The sequence below is a fragment of the Amblyomma mixtum genome, chromosome 8 (genome assembly GCF_055824585.1).
Source record: "Amblyomma mixtum isolate Tamu chromosome 8, ASM5582458v1, whole genome shotgun sequence".
Lineage (NCBI taxonomy): Eukaryota > Metazoa > Arthropoda > Arachnida > Ixodida > Ixodidae > Amblyomma > Amblyomma mixtum.
In genome coordinates, this window is record NC_143019.1 from 131,949,981 (window position 1) to 131,970,659 (window position 20,679).

At 44.4% G+C, this 20,679-nt stretch overlaps 1 protein-coding gene and 2 pseudogenes across 4 annotated transcripts in view; 1 reads left to right on the forward strand and 2 right to left on the reverse strand.

The window, feature by feature from the left end:
• Positions 1 to 20,679, reverse strand: part of LOC149334468 (endothelin-converting enzyme 1-like) — a 369,834-nt gene that overhangs the window by 245,279 nt on the left and 103,876 nt on the right. The window contains exon 3 of one of the 3 annotated variants that reach the window (XR_016284745.1): positions 6,427 to 8,168. The exons of the other annotated variants lie outside the window; for them this stretch is intronic. The gene's annotated coding sequence lies outside the window, so the exon portion shown is untranslated. Of the gene's footprint in view, positions 1 to 6,426; positions 8,169 to 20,679 lie in introns of those variants that run through there. 3 annotated transcript variants of the gene reach the window in all.
• LOC149334474 (uncharacterized) lies at positions 3,077 to 4,053 on the forward strand (annotated as a pseudogene).
• Positions 6,427 to 20,143, reverse strand: LOC149334475 (uncharacterized; annotated as a pseudogene). Its single transcript, XR_016284746.1, has 2 exons — positions 9,713 to 20,143; positions 6,427 to 8,802 (listed from the first exon to the last, which is right to left on the reverse strand). The product of XR_016284746.1 is annotated as an uncharacterized LOC149334475 (transcript).

The following is a 20,679-nucleotide window of genomic DNA, read 5'->3' on the forward strand; positions in this document are numbered from 1 at the left end:
CAGATCTTCAATGAATACCTTCCGCAGGCCCTGCGAGCTCTTAGGATCAAGCACAACCTCTTATTTATTGAGTGGACTGCCGCTTTCATTGAGTTGGTGGTGAAAGGGCGGAATATTGTGAACGTGAAGACCCCCTAGAAGGGAAAAGGGCTTAGAGACAAGTTCCAGGAACCAGTGCTTCCTCCGGATAATGACATCAAAACTGACTTCCTGCACAATCTTTTGGCCTGGTTGGAGGAGTGGAAAGGCAAAAATTTCGACATTGGCACGCTAAGAAGAGAGACCCACGCCACTATCGACCACACAGCATATGCTTTTGTGGAGGTTACCAAGTACTGCTTCGAAGAGCTCAAGCTATCGCAAGTCGTTCTAGGAAAGATGCAAATCGACAGTCTGGAGGAGCGCTTCGGAAAGTACACGATGCTAGCTGGATTTCAGTATCATGTGTCGATGAGGCAAGTGCACGAATGCGAAAAGAAGCTAAGGCTGCAAAGAACTTTGCCAGCCATCGTAAGGAGGAGCGAGGGGATGAGCTTCACTTGCGACCAGACTGTCTGTGCCCCAGCCTAAATGCAGTCGTGACCGAAGATGCACTGTCGGGACTAAAAGACATCGTCCCGGTGCTGGTCTATGTGGCAGGCTATGCAACACTTTAAAAGCTGAACTGCACAAAATGCAGGGATGCGCTCACCAAAAAAAGCACAACATCATTATCCGACACGGATGTACAATACGGCCTTGTGAAGAAACTTGACAGGGGCAAGCTTGGTTACCCAGGCACATTTCCTGTCAACGCTGTCGCACACAACTATGCAGTTGTCAAGCAATTATCAAAAATAAGGACATAATCAACATACCGAACGAGCGTCATGTAGTCACGGACTTCACGCTTGAACTACTCGCCGGTGACGATTTTTCAGTTTGACATTGCAAGGGTGGCCACAAGTGCAAACTTGTGTTCAAACACCTGTTATGGTGTCGCACCAACATTTTGCTAAAGAACTGCTGTTGCAAGATGAATGACTGAATATTGGATGCCAACGCCAAGGCAAAAAAAGAAAAAAGCTGAAACTCTGCAGAATAAGGTAGCAATTCCTTTGTAAACAGCAACATGAGTGTTTTATGAGCTGGATCCCTCATTTTATGACGCGAGTGGCCATTCTTCACTTGTCAGTTGCGTTTTTTGTCAGTCGCGTTTGTCAGTTGCTGCAAAAAAAGCTAACACATGAAAAGAGACAATCTTATCACGGTCCTTCAGGTATGGTATACGTTATTGGATTGTTAATTAAAATTGCTATTGAAATTTTGCCTTTCAATGTTTTGGACTCTTTCAGGAAAAAGTGGAGCAAAATGATGCAAGAGCCCTTTGCATTCAAGAGCAGCTGGCTTTTTTGGGCTCATCAAAGCACCGCTGGCAGGAAGAAACTGTATGCCAATGTGTAACACTCTGGCATGCCAAATATTTATCATGTTACCAGCTGCTGAGAGAGTCTGGCGTGCTGAAATTACCGTGCAGGTCAACTTTGAAGAGGTACAGTCTTTGTCAAAAGTAGCCAGTCTGCATGTTTTTCTTCTCAGTCGTATATTAAAGCTATTATGCCAGCCCTCAAGCTCTAAATCTCTGTATGGTGAGAACAACCCCTCTCCTCACCTTCAAAGAACTTTTTGATTTTTAGGGAAGCCGTGAGGGCTCTGTTATACAAATGAGAAGCAAACCATGCAGCCTGGTTACTTTTGAAAAAGACGGTACATTGGTGCTTGCACTGGAGAGGTAGTCTCTTCACTGACAAAGCAGCGGCTCCATGTTGAAGCAAAGCTGCACTCCAAACAGGTAAAATACTCTGTTGCACATCAAGAAATTATATTTTTTTACATTAATCTCTGCAGGCACAATGTGGTCCCCTTAATGCATGAGATGTTTTACCGACAAGTTTCCCTGAACTTCAAGACGCTGACACTTTTTTTCACGGTGCAAACCTAAAAAAGGGCAACTACTACAGCAAGCGGGCCACGTCTGCAATGTCAATGAAGCTGTGCATGCTCATGGCTCCGAAATCACAGGAAAAGGTGCTAGTGCTTTTTTTTTCTTTGCTCATTAAAATGTTGTTCATCTGCACTTGTGACCTTTTAAAGCGTTTATCATTAAAATGCTGTTGATCTTGTTTTGTTGCAAATTCCTAACCTCATTAAACGTTTGAAGAGGTCGTGTTAATCACTTCGGCGGCAGCCTTTGCATGTTACTTGGGTTCTTACTGTACTTGTTTGTAGGTTATATTATGGGCTCTGGGAACTGCGTTTATTGCTTTTTAGGCACTGTCAGCGTGCTGCTATGCTAGCCTCAACTCCTTCATTGTGCCTTTCCACTGCTTTTTTTTTTTTCATTTGTACTGCGCAGTGAAGATGGGACGCGTGTGCTTCCATAAAAAAACTCAAGGATATGCAGTAAGCATTTTGTCGGCAATGTGAAGACCAGTGAAGAAGGTCATCCTTCAAATTATCCAAGCATCTTCCCGTCAGTTCGCAAGAAGAAACTAACTCCTGGCTCAAGCAGATGAGGACCAGGAGAGCAAGCTGCCGGGCTAGTTGGTGATGCATTTTTCGAAAGAAGTTAGCGCAAAAAATGAACAAGGGACAGAACGAAATTACACATGAAGCGCTTGTGAATGTCTTATGTGTCCTTTCTTTCTGTCCCTTGTCTGTTTTTTGCGCTAACTTTCGAAAAATCAAGCAGATGATTTGAAAGGTACATGCAAGTTCCTCTAAACCGTTAAAGACAGGCTGTGGATGGCTATTGTGATTTTTATTGTTGCATGCTGTTTGTAGGCGAATGGAAAGAGGGAAGAGAAGAAAGCTGCAGGAAAATATCAGGATCCTGCCCCACACCTGGATTCACCTGTCGCTGACATTGATTACTCAACAGAACAAGCTAATGAAATTGCATCTTTGGAATATAGCCTAATTGATGAAAGATTTTTCTTTTGCTGGAGTGATGAATTGTACGTATTGGAGTTTCACTTATATGAAAATGTGGTGTTATGTGATGTTGATTGACATTTCTGCAATGCAGGCATCTACAATGACAGAAGATCAACTGGAGTGCTTTACTGGAGAGCTTATCTTCCTCCCAGTGACTTCTAATTGCATTGAAAGCTGCTTTGTACCCCACAAGACATCATGTATAGTGGAGCAAGTAACTGTGTTTGATATCGACTTTTGTGAGAAGGCCCACTGCAAAGCGGACCTACTTCGGTGGGTTTAAAGCACTGTATAATGATGAATCTGCACTGCAGTCATTAACAGCAGTGTCTTTTCAAACTTTTGCCCTTCTGCTTAGTGTTCTTCCTGCCTCAACACAGCGAGTGAATGAACTTTCCCTTGAAGACCAGCTCCTTTTGTTTTTCATCAGGTTAAACCATGGCTTTCCATTTTACTTTTTAGCAACATTATTTTCCACTCACAGCATGACAGCTTCTCAAATTTTCAAATCAATTCTTGCCAACCTCAACTCGGCTACAAAGAGCTGGATATTCTGGCCGTCGCGGTTAACTGTACAACAAAGAATGCCAGCTAGCTTTCGTGAGCACTACTCCATGTGTAGAGGTATTATTGACTGCCCAGAACTCGAAACAGAAATGCCACCAACCATTCAGAAAAACAACCTGTGGTTTTCTAATCTAATTGGATTAGCTCCTAATGGGTTGATAACATTCATTTCTGAGGGTTTTGGAGGCAGGACCACAGATGCAGTAATCACCACTGAGGGCAGTTATTCTCTCTTCTGGAACCCGGTGACGTTATATTGGCCGACAAGGGCTTGGTGCACAGCAAGCAACGTTGGTGATGCCGCCTTTTGCAACAAGTCCTCAGTTCACCGAGTCAGAAGTGGATGCTACTTGTGAAACAGCATCGGTACGTATCCATGTGGAGTGAGTGGTAGGACTAAAGATATTTCAAATTTTAACAAACAGAATTCTATATGAATTGGCTTTTTAAGTTGACATCCTCCACATGGTTGTCATTAGTAATGTTAATGTTAAGCCTGGAATCAGATAATTTGGCAATTTTCAAGCTGTAGGCCTAACCGTGTTTACCTCGTAGCAATGAAACCTGGCGGAGCACTTCTCTGGCTTTTAGTCAATTATTTCATTTTCTTCTGCTTGCATAGTTTTTCTTGGAACAAAAAAAAAGACTCGTGATGCAGCCAGCTTCGTTAGCAGTAATTACAGATGAAAATTTCTGCAACCCAGCGTTGATGTGCTTTGACCTCTTGTGGGAGGGTCTTGCAAGATCTTTCGAGGCCAAAGCGTCTTTCAATATGGCCGCTACCATGGCTAGCCGCAAGAAAAAGATGCTGGTGCCAGCGGAAACAGCGGCCATGTGTTTTACACACTCCAAATGGACATTGCGCTTTTGCTTGAAGTTCAGGCAACCCGGAGCAGTGGGATTTGATAGCCCTGCGGCTGAAGGAAACGCTGGGCATCAATTGCAGCTCACGCGGGGTGCACGAACGCCTCGATTTGCTGGTGTCGCGATATGCGGCAAACGACTGCAAGAAGCTGCAAAAGTAAGTTTGTTTTGTTGCCTGCATTGTCGCGGAAAAGGTAACTCCCTGAAATGCTTCCTTATAGGTTCTGCACTGAGGAACAGTACACAGAAAGGGACCAGCTGTTGCAGGACATAACCGGCTTGGTGCAGGGCATGGCATAAAAAATATGCGCCCTGAATGGATGCAAAGAAAGTTTGAACAGCCCGGCTACGTGCCCTGCGCCAAATGGTGCCGCAGCAGAGCGCAGAGACGCTAACTCTGCGAGAGATGATTATGCTGCACACTTTGCTCCGACAGAGCCAAGTGGTGACAGTGCTGGTGCGGACTTTGGAGATCAGTGTAAGTACGCCGTACTTGCGACGTACGCTCGTTATGCAACACATAAGTGTTTTAGTGCAAAAGCACTCCTACGCTCACCAAAAGAGACCACAAATCATGTCCTCTTTGGATTTGTGCCCTTTAACAGCGATGCCAACACCACCGACAAAGTTTGTCACTTCTGCATCTGACGCCAGGAATCTTACCTTTGGATCTGGTGTGGTTGACTAGCAACAGCGAAAAAAAAAATATCCACGTATGGAAGCGGAACCCGCGACGACGCGAACCGAGCAGCTTTGCAAGACGTTGCACAGAAGCACTAGGCTATCGCCGCAGTTTTTTAATCGAATGCCTTTATTTCACTAAACAAATACACCCTGGTCGAATCATACAGGTGATGTGGTTTACAGACAACTCATCACACTAAAACAATTTAAATTTGTCACTTTCTCCAGCATATTCATCCAGTCAGATACACAACTCTCTGGTGGCCTTTCTGTATTGCATCATTCTTGCATCAAGTTGTCAACTGGTTCATCTACTTGCAAGATGTGGAGGATCAGTTTCTACGCACTGTTTGGCAGGTACGCTTGGCAAGAGGTTCGCTGATGTTTGTTGCACCGACTGTTTCTTGTATCACTGGTGGAACATATGGTTATTTCCGTGAAATTGTCCAAACATCCAGTTTCTTACGTACCTGATTCTTAATGGAAAATAGTGTTACAAAAAAAAACAGCTTTGCAGAGATCTCATTGAAGTTGCTTTGCCTATGTGTTGGTCATTGCACTCTTTTGGACCTGGGCAAAATCTGTTGACTATGATAAAGTCGAAGACGCGCCCATGCTTTTTGCACTATAATCAGTTTAGCCACGTTTAAACCCTGGCACTTTTTTTCCATTCTGATTACAGTTGCATAACCTCTTTCCAGGCACTAGTATGACGCTCATTACCGAGCAACTGTTCACTTCAATGCTGTCGGCGGCTGCCATTACGTCGGACCAGGGTTCAAGCATGCCACGCAGCACACCTGATGAAGACCAGCCTGTGCATCCAATATCGCAAGATAGCACCCCCCCAGCGCAGTCGAGAGGGGACGAATCGAGCAGTGGAGAAGCTCGAAGGTAGGTTTGCAAATCCAATACTCACGGGTTGTATTAAGCGCCTCAATACCTAGCCCTTGTACTTGTGCAGTACGGTACACGTGAACAGTATCATAAAAAGTAGTTTTCAGGAATATAATTAAATATCAGCCCTGCACTACTTGCTGCTGCCTTTACAATTTTAATCGTGGCAACGAAAAAAAACAGGAGGAATCGTTTTATCAGGCTCCTTGGTTTGGTATCTTGTTTGTGCATACAGCACACAAACAGAATAGGGACAAGAGCACAGAACACAGATTAGACGCAACGTTGGCTAATGAGTACAACCATAAGTATAAATAATCACCAAACAAGATTATCAGTACTCCTAGTGTAAAGCTGTGTCACTAGCTGGGGATGTGCCATTCTGTTGGCATGTCTTCTGAAAAGTGAAAACAGTGCACCAAGAACAACTTAAAGCGGTTCAACGTACAAAAGTGGCAAGTTTATTGTTCTCAAAGTACCGACTTAAACAAAGGATGAAGGACAGCATCAGCCTACTGACCAAAAGTTTCAAGAATGGGACAGACAAAAGCCCTCTAGTTGACGTTGCGTAGCTGACTCAGGCGTATCTCTATATCCCTTAGGGTTTGCAATTGCAGAGGTTTGCATTGTGTTAGTGAAATCTGGTGCATTTTATTCTTCGACGTGCGACACATGCCCTGTGGGTCATACTTGCCATGCCTGAACGCTGGGCTTGTGGACTACAATTTCAACACCACCAATTCACTTAGTCATCCCGGGCTGTTATTGCAGAGATTGCGGCTTGGCGTTGCTCTTTATAGGCTTTTCGACGCTTGTAAAGGAGCAGAATGAGCCGGAATGTGTATTGGAAGAGGGAGTATGTGTATTAGCTTGGCTTAAACTGTCATGTCAAAAAAGGACACTTTTTTGTAATAACAAGTAATAAATTAGATGTACATGATTACTTGAGGATTAGATAAGCCTTTTGTTGCTGTTTTTTCCTGATATGTTGTGCTGCTGTTGTTTCCTTTTCCCAGTGATCATTTTTACATGCATTTACTACAATGAAGACTAGTTAGCACTGTGTCCCACGTTTTCTGTCCCCTCATATCCTTTTTTGCAGTGCACATCAAACATCAGGTAAGCCATGATTAGAAATGGCACAGCTATCTTTTACTCTACCTAAATAATGGCATGCTTTGCTTATGTTGGGAATCTTGTTGCCATTTTGCAGGGAAACGGAAACAGGAACAAGCCGATTATGAGTTCATGCTGAAGAGGATGAGGCATGAAATGATAATGAAAGAAAAGACCTCTCAGGTTGAATTAGGCCGGCTCGCTCTGGAGGAAAGCCAGCTGGCTTGGGGGAAGGAGCGAACGCTCATGGAACTCCGTGAGAGAGAGGAAGAGCGACCGGCACGCGCAAGGGAAAGAGCGCAAGGGAAAGACGAGCGCAAAGCTCATGCACAGGAGAGGCAGGCATTCACAGCTCTAATTGAGGGACTGCTGTCAAAAATAAATCATTAGCTGTCATGGAAAATGATTTCCTTATTTATTTATTCAGTGTAACATATAGGCTCCCAAGGTGGAGCACTGCGTAAAGGGGAACACGTACAGTGAAAGTACAAAAAGTAGAAGTTACAAGAAAATACACGGTAATAAGGAAAAAATACAAACACATGATAAACAAGATAATAAGGAACTAAATACAGACGCATGATAAATACAAGACAAATCAAGGAAAAGAAACCCATTTCAGACAAACACGATAAAAACATGAAGAAAAAATTGTGCGCAAACAGTTCATTACACACGCTGTGGCATTAGGTATTCCCGTAGGCTGGGTGGTGCCAGGTTAAAGTATGCAGACACTTGACTACAGTACATAGCAGTGTGGCAGTTGGCAAAAATTGTTGCCACTTTATACATGTTTTCTATTTGCTGCCACAAAAGTTTCTGATTTTTTTTAAAGTCGAGAAAGGTGAATTCTTCCACAACTTTTCCAAAACCCCCCTCAACGGCCTGGCGGACTTTGCTCATCCCGCAGTTGAAAGCATCTTGGATTGGAGTCCGACGACAGCCACCATAAGGCTTCCTTAGCAGAGGCCGGAGTGTATAGGCTGGGCCACCGTAAATCACCAAGCGTTCATTTGCAACGACTCTTTTCAGCTTTGAGTGCAAGCCGCTCTCTCGGAATATTCCTGCATGAAGTACAGCCACAAAAACACCAACTTTTAAGCAATGAAATAACTACCCCCTTTTTATATCAACAGGTGTGTTGTATTCAAAGCAAGAATATACATAAAAAAGCATCTCACACTGCAACACTACGCTTTCTGTCAAAAGGCATGGACATTTGAACTCTGTAATTTCTGGATTAAGATAAACAGTGAAAACATTTGTACAGCCATTGTCGAAAGTTTAGCGCCCAAGCGTAACACAGCCCCAGTGTTCCAAGCCTTCTGAAAGTAAGGTTTCTTGTCTTACCCCCTACAATGGGTAGGACTTCAACGATTGCTACAGGAGCCCCACTGCACCGTGTCCTGTCTGCTAGCTTCTCCCTTAGTTACACATGGTTTATGCTTCAGAGAGTTGCAAGTTGAAGCTTTGCAGCAATATTGACTCGCTTGCGTCATGGTAACTTCCAGGGTAGTGCCCGTCAAGTTGGCAAACAATGCTGCTTGGGCACATGAGAGATTGATGTTTGACCATATGCATCCTTTTATGGCCTGAAAAATACAACTTTTGATTTCTTTTAGGCCGGCATATTGGACGAGCCGTCCCATCGACGAAAGCCCAACAGTTTGACAGCGGAGCACCTTTGCTTTGAACAGCCTGTGAGAAAAAAAATGGCACGAGTTGAGGTCTACGACTACTGTAATCAAAACTGTAATAGAATTTAAAGCCTATCTGCTGTAAGAGTAACAAAATATTTCCATAGAGAATCTGATGAGCAATTCATGTAGTGGTGCAGTGGAGTACCCTCGGCGGGCAAACACTGGCAGGGTTCTCCATTTCGAATGTGTGGACGCTAACGTGTCGGAAAACCCACAACACCACAAAGAAAACTAGAGCATACGAGTGCCTGCTTGTATTGCAATCAGACCAGACCTAAGTGCTGCTGGAAAGCTGTCGGTCAGTGAATCAGCCTGAATGAACTAATGGGCACACTGCAAACATTTAGTCGTGAAAGACTTGTTCATCAAAAAGATGACTCGTTTGTTTTAGAGTAATGGACAACATATGCCTATTACTGTTCACACTAGACAAGTGAGGGAGTTCCAAAACAAATATACCAAATGCAGATGGCTGCTATTGCAATACACGAAAGTAATAGCTATGACTGTAATGTTGCTACTGATACAGATTTCCATTTCACGGGGAAGTCTAATACAGCCTGAACTTCTTGTAAACCAATATGGGCCTAATAAACATTGCCGTCTCAATACAAACATCTACTACAGACTGTTATTGGCCTACGAAGGAAATAGAAATTTATCAGGCTAATACTGGCTCCTAAAAGGTTATTAGCAGGCATACACAGTAAACACAAAAATGTAGCACACGAATAAAAGCTTATTTTGGAACTTTGGATACGGTCACATGTAAGGCACGTATCCAAGAGGGGGCCTGAAGGAACCCCCCCCCCCCCCCTCCTCCTCCTCCACCTAGAAGAAATTACCTTGGGCCCCTCCAGAAAAAAATTCCTGGCTATGTGCCTGTTGCATGTTGAAAGTTCACTTACCCTTGCAAAGCTCCGCAGCAAAGAAGGCGAAAGCCACAGTCACTGAGCAGATGGTCGAAGTTGTGCAACATGTGACTGAGCATTATGTTTGCTGCACTTGACATTACCGAAGAGTGCCGGCCAAAAACCTCTTCCGAGATCGCACCACCTGTTGGGGTACGCCAACCTGCGCAACGTCAGGCACAATGCTTCTTCCCCTGGTACAATTACACCTTGGGCAGTTGTGAGCGTTTGCGGCACCAGCAGGGCATTGCACATTTCATCGAAGTCGGTCTTCTCAAATAGAAACATCTGCTTGAATACCGTTGGGTCACACTTGTTTGCGTCAAACAGCCCGTGCCGCGAACGGTACCCAAAATATTCTTGACGCATTCCATGGCCCATCTCTTCTGATATCAAACTGCTCCCTAAGAGCTGTCGCTTCACATTGCGCATTATTAAAGCGTCAATGTCATCCCACCGCTGCGTGGAAATCACCAACGGATTCGAATGAATGCTTCTCGGCATTTCGACAGCTGCTGTGGTAGTTGCGGAGCACATGAGAATCACAACCACGAGTAAACAAAACAGCGAGAACGGCTGGAGGAGGACTGGCGAGATTGGCTTGGCTTGGCTGATGTCAAGAACTTTTCAAGCATCAGTTCTCATTTCTTGTGCCAGATGGCGTGGAGGAGCACAGCGTAGAATTTTAGGATGCATTTGGTACGTCCACTCGGAAGGACGTTAACGTACGGCTAACTAAAAGCGTCGTGGACGCGCCATTCGTACCAAACGCAACGTAGTGAGCGTTGCGTACGTAAGCCCGTTACGTACGGCCAACTAAATGTGTCTAATATTAAAGTGCCCCAGCACATATTAAGGAAAACAAAAATCATGACAAACTAGTTTGTTTTTCAAAAAGAAAGCTATTTTTTCCGTCCCAGCAATCGTTCCAGTTCATGCACAGCAAAAGCCAATCCGTTCTTTCATGTTTCTTTCCTTACTTCAGTGTCAATGTGTTTTATGATCAAAGCATTATTTCTCTATTCTCATTTTCTTCTCTTTTCCAAAGTAGAATGGTTATGTTATGTTTTTGTTGTTCCAATGAGCAAACCTGCTGTACTGTTGCATGTGTTGTGACACCCGTGTGGTGCTAAGGGCCTAGAAAGAGGATTTATGTCTTCCTTTTTTCGCCGCGGCACCGTGGCAATGCTACATTGTATTATCAAAAGCTGCAATGAGCTCAAACTGTAGCTGGAAAGTCTGGAAGACAGGCAGTAAACACAACACAGGATTGCAATTGATTTCAACTGTTTTGTTACACTGACAGACTGTTACAGTACAGAATGTGGTACACACATGCGATTGTCTAAAATGACTGCAGTGTAGCCACTGCAAATAGTATAAATAAAATGTACTGCAGCTACATGTAATAACTGCTCAGCCTTATGGCCAGTGAAAACGCTGCTTGCTGGGGAATATCACATTTTTCTGCTTTCGGATATTGGCTTCAAAAAATGTTGAAAATAAAACTGACGCAGCTTTGGGACTGCTGAAGACCAGAATCTATTGTCCCTCAAAACAGGAATTGTGAGGGAGTCCAGACTTGAATATGCATTGAAGTAGCACTTTTCGAGGCCAAGACCATACAAGCTAACTTCTGTGGCACAAACAGGAAGAACATTTCACAAAATAATAGGCATTTTGCACGACATTATGACCAAAGTTGTCGTATGGCTGCCAACTCAAACAATTTTATTAACAATGCCACACAACAGTTTGCCAAGAGTCAGTACGTTGACACTACCGTTATTGTAGACTGCACTGAAGTGTACATGCAGTGGCCCAAGAAACTTTATCCCAGAGGGCAGAAATACAGCTCTTGCACGGGTCCCCCGGCCGCAAAACTAATTAGCAAATACCGCCCAGAAACTCGAGTCAAAATAATATGGATCCCCGAACATTCAGGCCTCCCAGGAAACGAAAAGGTCAACAACATAGCCCGAGAACTAACTATCCGGGCAGGACCAGACGCGTTCCCAAACCACGGGGCCAGTTCAGCCAGGGACCATCTACTCACTTTTAGGGAAATCACGACTTTCTATCAAAGAAGCAGATTGGAATATCCCCTGCCCAACCCCACGCTCCCGCAAGAGCAAGCAACCACTCTCAGGCAGCTCCAAACGCACACATTCCCGTGCCCCGCTATACTAGCCAAAATTCATCCCCATATATACTCTGCAGAATGTAAAATCTGGGGAGAGTACGCTAACCTTAACCACGTCATGTGAGCCTGCAGTGAAAACCCTTCAAGCGGAATAACCACAAAGGAGCAGTGGGAGACCGCGCTGCGCAGCTCGGACCTGTGGCAGCAAAACTTGCTGACAGAGAGAGCTGACCAGGTCGCCGAGATCCAAGAGATCAAGGCCACCAGGCGACAGTATAGCCCGCCTGCGCCAGAAAAGAGCCTTCCTCTTCAAGGACTCTACAAATAAAGTTTATTCTCTCTCTCTCTTGCAAGGGCTGCAACGCAGCCAATTCCTTAACGCAGTTGCACCAAGTGGATTCATAATGTTTGTATCTGGCACATATGGTGGACGAGCGTCAGATAAGTTCATTGTTGAAGACACTGGATTTATTGACAGCTTATCTGAAGGCCACATAATCATGGCTAACGGAGGATTTAGTCTGAGCAATTCCATGAAGGAAAAGGAAGTGAAGCTCAACATGTCGTCTTTCTCAAAACGCAGGCTTTAGTTTACTGAAGGAGATGCAACAGCATCAAGACGGATCTCGCACTTGAGAATTCACGTTGAACGTGCAATTATTCGTACTGAAGCCGCTCACAGGCATGCCCGTGCTCTTCTATACCGGGCGTCTCCCCCTGATGACCATGAAGGGTGCCGCGACCTAATAGGTTTAGCAGTGCATGCTGACAATCTCGCGCCATACAGTACAGCCAGAAAGGAGTACCCGACACCACACAAATCCCTCAATAAGTTAGCAGGAGACTACAAACCAACACATACCTAACGCCAGCTAAGTTAACACCAGTGGCAGCCTACACTATACCCTCCGTAGTGCCCCCACTGTGGAGAGGTAGCTAACCTCAACACCACATGGTGTGGGCATGCCAATTTAATCCCTTAGTTGACCCTATCCCAAACCCCTCAGATGAGCAGTGGGAAGCTATTCTGCTCAGCGATGATCTTGACCTTCAGCACTGGCTGGTGGGTTCTATCATATATGTTGAGCACTCACATTTAGCTACAGAAACCAAATTTCAGTGCTCAGGAACACAAACCATACCAAGACCAGCTTCTGAGGACTTTCCAAGACAGCGTGCAACTTTTACATGGGTCTTGGCCTTGATGGCTTTAGGAAATTTGTGACAATGGCTGGTCTTGGTAAGGTTTGTGGAAACACAAGGTTTGTGGCAACCAAGTCCTGCTAACACTCATGCGACTGCAATTAGGACTACTGTATTTTGACCTGGTCCTGAGATTTAGCCCATCTGTGGCACAAACAGGCAGAACATTTCGCAAAATAATAGGCATTTTGCATGGCTGTCAATTGAAACAATTTTAGCAACAATGCCACAACAGTTTGTCAAGAGTCAGTACGCTGACACTAAAGTTATTGTAGACTGCACTGAAGTGTAGATGCAGTGGCCCAAGAAACTTTATCCCAGAGGGCAGAAATACAGCTCTTGCAAGGGCTGCAATGCTGTCAAGTTCCTTATCGCAGTTGCACCAAGTGGCTTCATAATGTTTGTATCTGGCACATATGGCGGACAAGCGTCAGATAAGTTCATTGTTGAAGACACTGGATTTCCTGACAGCTTGTCTGAAGGCCGCATAATCATGGCTGACAGAGGCTTTAGTCTGAGCAATTCCATCAAGGAAGAGGGAGTGGAGCTCAACACGTCGTCTTTCTCAAAAGGCAGGCTTCAGTTTACTGAAGGAGAAGCAACAGCATCAAGACGGATCTCGCACCTGAGAATTCACGTTGAACGTGCAATTATTCGTATTGCTGGCATGCACATACGTCCATGCTTCTTTCAGATATACAACACTCGTTTCGACACATTTGTGGTTACTTTGGCTGAGCACTGGACACAACGTGAGTAACGTAACTTCAGGATAAAGGTTAGATGTAAAGCACGTGTTTTTGACACTAATGCAGTGCATGTAATGTCACATTTTCTTCCTGATTTCCGAACAAAAGAAGCAAACGTCCTTCAAATGACTGCAGGCAGGCAACTCCAAGGCCTGTCTGTTTTAGTTTTTTTTTTTTGGTCAGCATACCTTCTTCACCGTCAGTATGTTTGTCCCCGACCAGACGAGTTTTCATCCAACTCTCGACTTCACTGCTTCAACTCCAAGGTCCTTCGTTTGCTGGCATGAAAATGAGCTATATAAGTTGCCTACCATGCCGTTTGATATCAAAATCAACATCAGCAACACTCAATGGGGGGAGCTTCCACGCGGCGTAAAATCCCGCATAGTCACATGGATAATGACGCATCTGTGCACAATATCATTGTGTGATACAGTAAATAATTTTCAACTTCAATGCGCCACTTTTATTCATTATTTTTCTCAAGTACCCGAGAAAGCTCTATGAGTCAGCAGCAAGAGCTCTAGTTCAGGAGTATCCTGTCTTTAGAGATACTATTGGCACAGGTTTTGTGAGAACTTCAGCAACTGAGTGACAATAAGATTACGTAAGCACCAGAATGCAGCGGAATATCGCTCAGTTTGCGAACATTGTACAAAACCTTTTCCAGGATTCATGGAAGGTTGCGTTCCAGTACCTAATGGGCAACATGCGAAAGACAAAGGGCGCAGTTTCTGTCGTGTTCAGGAAGCCAAAAGAAATTCAGCCACAAGAGACGCACAGAGCAGAGCCGTCGCATGAAAAGACAGTGTCGCCTGGTGAGTATAAAGCCTGGGCATGTTTGTCACTCGTCCTGCTATGTTTTTCCAGGCTTTCATTAGCACAAGTGCAGTGTTGAAAGAATCTATTCTTATCGATTTGTATCTTTGGCCACTATCTCGGTCAAAGTTTGGTCAATCTTCAGGACAGAACGCATTTCATTGGCTGATGTGGGACCCCCTCTTTTTTTTTTAGTGGATGCTTAGCAATGTTTAAAAAAGGCATCCATGATGGAATTATTTTACAGGCACTGGATGGCTCTCCTCCCAATCAAGATGACGAAGCAGCTGTGGCTGCGCACATAGCCACTACGAAGGCTGAAATGAAAAAGCGGGTCCTGGACTTTTGAAAACTTGGTGATTCGATGCATAAAACTCGGGCCACTAGAAGAAAATGGTTGAATGAGAGTGCTCCCAGTACAGCAGAAATAATTGCCATGTACCCAGCCCAGCGACTGGAGAAAGGGTAAGTATATCCAAAATTGCCGACTTTACACACATTTTGCCCAGTGCAATTTTAGGCATTCAAAATACTGACAAAAATGAATTCTAAACAAAAGGCTTTGAAAACCATGCAGCAGCCTTAGCACAATGCTGCTGCTTCTTGCATTATTTGTAATGATTTTTTCACTGGCTAAGAAGCCGGAATGGACTTTGAATACCTCCCATTGGACAATGCACAAGTAAATTTTCTGTGATCATTCACTTTCAGCTTCACCAGGAATTTCAGGCGATCACTAATGTTGACCTGGAGGGTTCTGTCGTGTTGGCTTTTATGGCACATGGGCAGCTAAGGCCACCATGCGCCAAGCTCAAGGTATAGAATAAGTTTCCTGTAGAATGTTTACAAATGTGAAATATACAGTGAAAGGTGTCTTCACCTCTGCAAATCCAGCCACCAAGTATTAGAGATTAGATTCCACCATGAGAATACTGCAGTACTAATAGAATTGTTGAGGAGCACAAAACAGAAGGTTATCCAGAATGATAGGTGCCGTTATTTGACTAAACCTTTCCAACAGAAAACGCGATGAACGAGAACGTGCTTTGGAAGGCGAGTAGCGTGTTTCCATGCATGCGCGTGTGAAGAAGGTGTGGCAGCCATCACAATGTGTAGAACAATCTTATAAGCAGTTTCAGCGTGCTCACAATGAAATAATTACATAACCAATTGTATCCGCATTCACTATTACGTTTTTGGCTTCCAATTCATAAAAGCATTCTTTTTGTAGGTCTACAATTCCCGTTTTGACACATATGTGAAGGTCCCGGGACACACATTTTGTGACGGCGACAAGATAAACCTCATTGCCAGTGGCAGCTGTGATGAAGAAAGCTTGCCACTCAAAACCACTCAAAACTGGGTGAGTAGGCGATATTTAACCCTGTGCTAGCACTACAGTTAAACCTCGATATAACGAACTTCAATATAACGAAGTTACAAGGCATATTTAACTTAATCCCCATTGGAAACCAGGTATATTTTGCCTCGACATACCGAAGTAATATTGTTGCAATTTCATTACAACGAAGTCGCGTATCCTAAAAAAATTTACCCGGAAGGAAAATGTCGCCTTGACGATGACGGCCGCGGGGAAAGCGGTGCTAGCGTGAGTGACTTGGGTAATCCATGCGGATGGGCCTCGTGGGGCTCGTGGAATTCGCTCCCAGCAAGCGGGAGCGAGAGAGAGCTACCCTCTCTCTTCCCCCCGTCTGGGCCCGTCTCTATTTTTTTTTTTTTTGCTCGGTCGCCAGCGACGGCGAATGAGTGACGGGGCCGTTCCTGACGGTGTTGCTCTGTCCTTGAGTGACTGTCAAAGCAAGGCAGAAGTAGCTAATTTTAGTAGAGCGTCTGTAGCAGTAATGAAGCAAGGAAGTTTGCTGGTAACAAGGTGGCCACGCTAGTTGCGAAGCTGAGGTGGTTGGAGATTGATGACCCTTGTTATGCAGTCGGATGGGATGGCATCTTACAATCTTTGGGTTGCAGGATGTGCAATTGCAGAACTTTTGGATATAGAAACAGTAATTTTTTTCTTCTGCAGACATCAGCGACAGACATCAGCAACAGCAACAGTGACGACAGCATTTGCCAGGCATTGCTGTTGGTAGCCAACATGTAGAAATACTTAAGCCAAACAGCCCTACACATAATTTCTATGTGCCCACTAAAAAGCAAAAGAAAAGTTTAAATGCAATTGTACAGGGGTGAGAAAATCATGAGCCTGACATGAGGCAACGATGGCCCAGATTAAAACTTACCAGCACTGAATAAAGCATGCATACTGCCTTTCTTGCATTGCCCGACGGCTGATGATGGATCAGCTGTGTTTATAAAATTTCCAGGCTTTGTTTTGGCCTTTTTTTTTCATTGAAAAAATGCAAGTGAACACAAGGTGCAAAGAAATTGGCTTCAAAAAAAAAAAAAAAAGGCTGTCCTGGCTCTATGCAAGACACTGAATAATATTCATGAAGGTTTTGGAATTTGATATTAGAAAAACCAAAAATTGAATTCTTTTTTTTCCTGCACTTTAGCCTTCCCTACATCCTTGAATAACACGAGGTGGTTCAGATTAATCCAGGGCCCTCCAGTATGGCATCTCTCATGGTCCATTTGTTGCTTTGGAATGTTCAGCCCAAATACCATACCATTCCACACATACTATGTGCTCTGCCTTTGAGGGGCATTGGCAAGCTGCTGTCAATGACGCGGGTACCTGCCAAATGTCCCGTTTCATTTTTTTCTCCCAGCTATCGCACTGTCATGGTCCAACTGTACGGTCATTACTTGCCCAAAATATATGCATTCTCTTGCAATATTCAGTACTTTGCTGCCTATCATTAACTATTGGTCCCTTGCCAAACTGCTGGACGTGACTTCAGTTTTCTTATTAACTTTTAGCCCTACCATTCTGCTTGAATGTTGAGGTCCTCGGTCATGCACTGGAACTCCTTCCGAGTTAGGTAGCTGGGCGACATCACCAAATCAGAGGTTCCCAAGATGTCCTCCATTAATTCGTATCCCAAGCTCTTCCGAGTCAATCCTTTGAACACCTCTGATAAACATGCAGTGAATAGGCGTCACCTTGCCCTACACCCTTTTCAGACTGGTATTTTGCTGACATCAGTGAACACCATAGCCCTTGTTGTTCAACACTCATTCTTTCATTTTCCGGTGGAGAATTGTGGCGGCACTAGGATTCCAGCCATGGGCCTCCTGCAGGCCAGGCGGATGCTGTACCTCTGCGTCACCGCAGAAACCACTGAAATGGCCACCATGGTGGCCACTCTACTATACACCTTGAACACCTAGAGGCATTGCTGATGCTCATTTATATGCAACAGTGATGAGAGAACAAGAGTAGCAGACAAATTTTATTCAAAATAGAAGCATTCAAACACAGCACAAAGGTATTATACCTATGCCATTAGCAAGTGGTGTCAATATAGAGTGATACCACTTGCTGTCGTTAAGTGTGTTTGTTTGTAGCATTGTGATGTGTTGTATTGCCAGGAATGTTCAGGTAGTGCAAACTGAATCAGACCATTTTTTGGAGCAAAAACTTTCTTTCCTAGTGAAAGGAGCAGTGTGCATGTGACAGGCATTGCTGAGGTGGCCAGAATTTACGCATAAGTATGGCATTTTTCCATTCTGGTAAATTTAATGGTTTCATCTAAACTGTCTGTAACCTTTGTACCTTAAGGTGTGGTGAACTAAGTTTCAGTTACACAAGGTTAAGTGTGTGTACCTACAATATTTCTTTTTTTTTTATACTTCTAGAAGAAAACTGTCCCTTGGTTTATTGACCATGCGTAAAGCTAAAGTTGTTGCCTGCATTTTGACAACTCACTTTTTAAACAGGGACACTGCCATGTATTATGCAGAAATGTTACTAGTGAAAGGGGGACATCATGACAGTTGATGTAGTCTCAAATTTCAGGTCTGGTATCTTGCTACAGCATCTTTCCCCTCTTTCAAAGTCGTAACATTCCAGAACGTGTTTTCCAAAAAAATCGTAATGCCTGGGCAAGGAGTCTCTAGTTATTGCATGCATTCAAAGACTGTCATAAACTAGAATGACAGCCGTGACACATAAAATCAGAACTGTCTTCAGCTTCCAACCTGCATGGACTCAGAACACTGGTTCCTTTAGCAAAGAAAAAGTAAATTATGCGCAAAGAAGTGAGCACTCTGGTACAGTGTGGGTGCTGCTCAAGATTACGAGGCAGTGTTCATCTTCTCTAAAGGGTGCTGGCTTCTCTGGCGGGATGCTGTAAATGTAATGGGTGCTCGACACATTTGGGTAAGGCTATATTTTTAGGATATGCATGACCACAGAGGGAAAGCTGTGAGTGTTTTTCAGAAACATAGCACATTTCATTTCAGAAACGCTGCACCCAAAAGGATTGTTGGTAGCTACTGCAAGTGCCCCATTCCATTTTTTTTTATACCAGCCACAAACAGTGCCCTGTGTGGAAAGTTAGCAATAGCATTATTCCTTTTTAACTCCATGCAGTTTTCTTGCAAGAATTGATTGCTTCAGCCAAAGCAGGTACCAAAAGTTAACAGTAGACCAGCCTTTTTTTGCTCTACAATTCTTACTTTTTCCGCAAAGTGTGAATGGTCCACAAAAGAAGGATGTTGTGACCATTTCCATTTATTTTCATTTTTTTTTTGTAGCGAGCACCTCACGGAGATCGCCGCCACAGAAGCGACGTCGCGTGGGGAAGGAAAACTTGGAAACGGTGCTGTTGAATATGCACCAGAAAAGCGAGGAGTTTTTACGAAACAAGCAGACCTGCAGTTCAAACGGCAAAAAGAACAGCGCGCGGAAGAAAGCAAGCACATGCAGGAGCTCCCGCAAGGTGTTTCCAGCTCCTTCTTACGGGGCACACAAGCTCTGATGGGCCAGTTTTTTTTCCCAGCAGGCAGCATTGGTGGCATCACTTCAACAAACACCTAACTTCGCACAACTGAACTTACAACACCTACTGCCAACACCGCCACCAGCCACCAACACACCACCAGTCACCAACTTGCCACCAGTCACCTAAACACTGAGGTGAACTCAATTCACCATCCTGCCACCTTATGCAGTTGACTTTACACGAGGGCGAGGGTCTTTAAACTACCTTTTTTTACTTACGGCTAGAATCTCATGAAATTTTGCACACAGATGCTTTTTTCCCTTCTAATAGCAAAAATGTAATCATAATTGAGCTGGTGGACTTCATCAAAAGTTATCTTACAAAGTCTAGAGCATAATTAAGTCATCTTATGCAGCTTTAATGAACATTTTCATTGCATTTTGTTGCTTTTAATTACCCTCCTCCGGCTGGTTGATGTGGTTGCACCTGGGAGGCTAAGTGATGGGGGCATTTTAAGGACTCCCCCTTGGCTAACGGCTATATGAGACCAAGCCTTCAGTGTTCATATTTCTACTTTTTTCCAGCACACCCCTTCCATTGTTCTCATGGCAGTTGTGGACAGCCAATACCTCCTCCGGCTAGTCGGTGTGGTTGCACCTGGGAGGCTAAGTGATGGGGGCATTTTAAGGACTCCCCCTTGGCTAACGGCTATATGAGACCAAGCCTTCAGTGTTCATATTTCTACTTTTTTCCAGCACACCCCTTCCATTGTTCTCATGGCAGTTGTGGACAGCCTATACCTCCTCCGGCTAGTCGGTGTGGTTGCACCTGGGAGGCTAAGTGATGGGGGCATTTTTAAGGAACCCCCCTTGGCTAATGGCTATATGAGACCAAGCCTTCAGCGTTCATATTTCTACTTGTTTCCAGCACACCCCTTCCATTGTTCTCATGGCAGTTGTGGACAGCCAATACCTCCTCCGGCTGGTTGATGTGGTTGCACCTGGGAGGCTAAATGATGGGGGCATTTTTAAGGAACCCCCCTTGGCTAATGGCTATATGAGACCAAGCCTTCAGCGTTCATATTTCTACTTGTTTCCAGCACACCCCTTCCATTGTTCTCATGGCAGTTGTGGACAGCCAATACCTCCTCCGGCTTGTTGATGTGGTTGCACCTGGGAGGCTAAG